A 4,744-nucleotide genomic window follows, 5' to 3' on the forward strand; every position below is an offset into this window, starting at 1 on the left:
TTACTCGTTACTCCCAGTTTATACATGTTGAGTCTTTAGACTCACTAGACTTGATCGATGCAGGTGAGGATGCATTTGAGGAGACGAGGGGTGAGGACCAGTGAGCTGGCTTGGACTGAGCAAGAAGCTAAACCCGAGGACCGCCATGTTTTTAAGAATTTATTAAAGTTTCAAATACTCTGATTTTATGTTACTGTCATGATGCCTAGTCAAATGCTTTAGCAAAAATTTTTTAATTTCGAACATTTGTTTGCAGTTATTTTTTTAGAACGGATTGTGGATGATCGCAATTTGAAAGTTTATTTCATATTTAAGAAAATTTTTATTTTCCGCAAATTTCAAGTAGTTTAAAAGTACGGTTTGTTACAGTTGGTATCAGAGCGATGTTCTTGTAAAGGGTTATGCCTTCTGCCAGTTGCGAGAAGCTCACGAATTCACACCTCAAGTCTGTAAGTTTTAAAGTTTTAAATTCTTTCATGTAGTAAGCATCAAGTCACGATTTCAGCATGTACATGTTTTAAGTTCAAATTTCGTGCATCCTACGATACTTATATTAGGTTATTGTATGCTGGGTTATGTGTTGGGTAAATTTTAGAACGGTATGCCTCCTAGACTGTTTGGTTGCCCGTGGAGCAAGGGATGAGGACATAGAGGCTTGTGATGGGGAGAGGGCCACTCCTCCTCGCCCACCGCCAGATATGCAAGCACAGATGCTTGGCAGGTATGACTCAGTTCTTCGCACAATTTGCGGGGAACAATGCTGCAGTGGACACAGAGGCGAAGCCCAAACCAGAGGCAGTGTATGAGAGGTTTAGGAGGATGGATCCGAAAGAGTTCTCAGGGACTACTGACCCGATGGTGGCTGAGGGATGGAATAAATCCATCGAGGTGATTTTTGATTTCATGGAGCTGCAGGATGCAGACAGGGTCAGGTGTGCTACATTCCTTCTGTCAGGAGACGCCGGGCTTTGGTGAAAAAGTGCATCAGTGTCAGTGAATTTGCAAACACTGACGTGGAATGGGTTCAAAGAAGTTTTCTACTCCAAGTACTTCACTGATGAAGTACGATCCAAACTGACCAGGGAGTTCATGATGCTGCGATAAGGAGACAGCAGCGTAGTAGAGTTTGTGAGGAAGTTCGAGAAGGGGTGTCACTTCGTGCCCCTAATTTCAAATGATGCCCGGGAGAAGCTGAGGCATTTTATTGATGGGTTACGATCGATCTTGCGCCGTGATGTGAGGGTTTCTGGTCCGACTTCCTATACCATTGCCGTATCTAGAGCCTTGGCGGCATAGCAGGACCAAAGAGACATCGAGAATGATAGACAGGACCAGAGGCCCTATCAGGCACCTCAACAGCAGCAACAGCAGCGACCCCAGTTTAAGAGACCTTTCCAGGGACAGCAGGGAAAGAGGCCATTTCAGGGATCGCCGAAGGGCAAGGGCCCTATCCCTCAGCAGAAGGCTCGTCAGAGGCCTGGTAATTTCCCGGTGTGCCGAAGTGTAATCGCCAACATCCGGGACAGTGTTCGTGGGGATCGAACAAATGCTTTAAATGTGGAGCCAGTGACCACATGTTGAAGGACTGCCCACAGTGGATGCAGCCGACCCAGGGAAGGGTGACTCAGGGAAGGGTGTTTGCCATGCATGCTCGGGAGGCGGACCCAAACACGACCTTGTTAACTGGTAACTTATTTAATTCAGCACAGTATTAGTTTTGCCATTCATGTTTTGAATTGATTTTTGGCATTATTAGTGTGCTAGTAGTATTTTGGTGACTTGGGTAGAGATTTTTCTACTGTGCTTGAGGTTAAGATTAGAATTTTTGGGATATAAGTTTTTGTGTTGTACCAACGTCTCTCAGGAAATATTTTCATAAAGAGAGTAGCCACAAAGGCCTTGATAGATTCAGGGGCCACCCACTCTTTTATTTCGGAGACGTTCGCTAATCATCTAGACGTCAAGTCTATTGGACTCGACGTGAGCTATACAGTGACAGTCCCATCAGGGAAAAAATTATCAGCTACTAGCGTGGTCAGAGACATCGATCTGGAACTGCAGGGCCACCTAGTGTATGACTGATTTGATTGTGCTGCCAATGCCAGAGTTTGATATTATTTTGGGAATGGACTGGCTGACGAAGAACATAGTTCTTATTGATTTCCAGAAGAGGTCAGTGTTGGTAAGACCGTTGGGCATGGAGCAGTTTCTCTTTGAGCCAGCTAGATGGAGGAGTTTCCCTCGCATGATCTCTTGCATGCAGGCGCGGAGACTTATGCACAAGGGTTGTCAGGCTTTCTTGGCCAGCGTTGTTTCTGCACCTGACGTAACCACTCCGTCATTATCTGATGTACCAGTAGTCAGAGAATTTCCTGACGTCTTTCCAGATGACGTCACAGGCCTTCCACCAGAGAGAGAGGTGGAGTTCGCCATTGATCTTTTGCCAGGAACCGTGCCAATCTCTAAGGCACAATATCGTTTAGCTCCAGCAGAGATGTTAGAGCTCAAGCAACAGATTCAGGAGCTCCTAGATAAAGAATTCATCCGCCCTAGTTTCTCACCATGGGGTGCACCAGTACTCTTCATAAAGAAGAAGGATGGGAGCATGAGGCTGTGTATCGATTACCGAGAACTGAACAAGGTAACAATCAAGATTAAATACCCACTTCCAAGGATCGAGGACTTGTTCGATCAGTTGCAGGGAGCTACAGTGTTCTCTAAGATAGATCTTTGATCGGGGTATCACCAGCTGAAGGTGAAAGATGCAGATATTCATAAGACAGCCTTCAGAACCAGATATGTGTATTACGAGTTCTTAGTGATGCCGTTCGGACTGACGAATGCTCCAGCAATTTTTATGAACCTCATGAACCGAGTATTTCAATCCTACTTAGATCAGTTCGTCATAGTGTTCATTGACGACAGGACTTATATACTCGAAGAGCCATGAGGAGGACAGTCAGCATTTGAGAACAGTATTGCAGGTTTTGCAGAGCCACAAGTTGTATGCAAAATTCAGTAAGTGTGAATTCTGGTTGGAGAAAGTAGCATTTTTGGGTCACATAGTATCTAGCAGTGGTATTGAGGTGGATCCAGCAAAGGTGGAAGCCTTTAAGAATTGGGTTGAACCGAAGAATGCATCAGAGATCCACAGTTTCCTAGGCTTAGCAGGTTACTACAGAAAGTTTATTCAGGGATTTTCTTCGATAGCAGTGCCACTCACTTCATTGACCAAGAAGAATGCTAAATTCGTATGGAGTGAAGAGTGTCAGAAGAGATTCGATACCTTGAAGCAAGCTCTTATTTCGGCGCCAATTTTAGCCATACCATCAGTGCAAGGCAATTTTGTGTTGTACACCAATGCATCTAAGCTCGGATTAGGCACAGTGTTGATGCAACATGGTCGGGTTATAGCTTATGCTTCCAGACAATTAAAAGTGCATGAAAAAAATTATCCGACTCATGATCTCGAGTTAGCTGCCGTGGTCTTTGCGTTGAAGATTTGGAGACATTATTTATACGGCGAGAAATGCCAGATATTCACCGATCACAAGAGTCTCAAGTATTTCTTCACTCAGAAAGAGCTTAACATGAGACAAAGACGGTGGTTGGAGTTGGTAAAAGACTACGATTGTGAAATTAGCTACCATCTAGGGAAAGCTAATGTGGTGGCAGATGCTTTGAGCAGAAAGGTATCAATCTTAGCACAGCTGTCAGTTCAGAGACCTCTTCAGTCAGAGATTCAGAGGTTTGTCTTAGAAGTTTATCCTAAGGACAGAGCTCCCAAGCTGTCTAATCTGACAGTCCAATCTTCTTTGCTAAACCGAATCTGTAAAGGACAACCTTCAGATGAGCAATTACAGAAATGGAGACTGAAGGATGAGACCAAGGGCAGTGTACTTTACACAGTGTCTGATGATATTGTGAGATACAGAGGGAGAATGTGGGTGCCTAGTGTTGATTCGATCAGAGAAGATATCTTGTCAGAGGCACATACATCTCCGTATTCCATCCATCCAGGAGGTACCAAGATGTACAAGGCTTTGCAGATGCTGTATTGGTTGCCAGGTATGAAGCGAGACATCCGCCGATTTGTATCTGAATGTCTCACTTGTCAACAGGTGAAGGCAAAGCATCAGAGGCCAGCAGGGATGCTTAAGCCACTCCCTATTCCCGAGTGGAAATGGGAGAATATCACCATGGATTTCGTGGTTAGTTTGCCGAGGTCAGTCAGAGGATCCAATGCCCTTTGGGTTATAGTGGATCGACTAACTAAGTCGGCACATTTCTTATCGGAGAAGACGACTTTCTCCATGACTCAGTATGCAGAGCTCTATATCCGGGAGATAGTTCGTTTGCACGGGATTCCAGTTTCTATTGTGTCCGACAGGGATCCTAGATTCACATCGTCTTTTTGGAAGAGTTTACACGCAGCCATGGGGACTAAGTTGCTATTCAGTACTGCATTCCATCCTTAGACAGATAGCCAGTCTGAGCGAGTGATTCAGATATTGGAAGATCTGTTACGAGCCTGTGTGATAGATTTCCATGGGAATTGGGAATAGAAGCTACCTCTAGTGGAGTTTACCTACAACAATAGTTTTCAATCCTCTATAGATATGGCTCCCTATGAAGCACTGTATGGAAGGAAGTGCAGATCGCCAATTCATTGGGATGAAGTCGGTGAGAGATCAGAACTTGGCCCAGAGATTGTTCAGCAGACTGCAGACGTGGTGGTCAAGAT

The sequence above is a fragment of the Primulina tabacum genome, chromosome 13, assembly GCF_025594145.1.
Source record: "Primulina tabacum isolate GXHZ01 chromosome 13, ASM2559414v2, whole genome shotgun sequence".
Classification (NCBI taxonomy): Eukaryota; Viridiplantae; Streptophyta; class Magnoliopsida; order Lamiales; family Gesneriaceae; genus Primulina; species Primulina tabacum.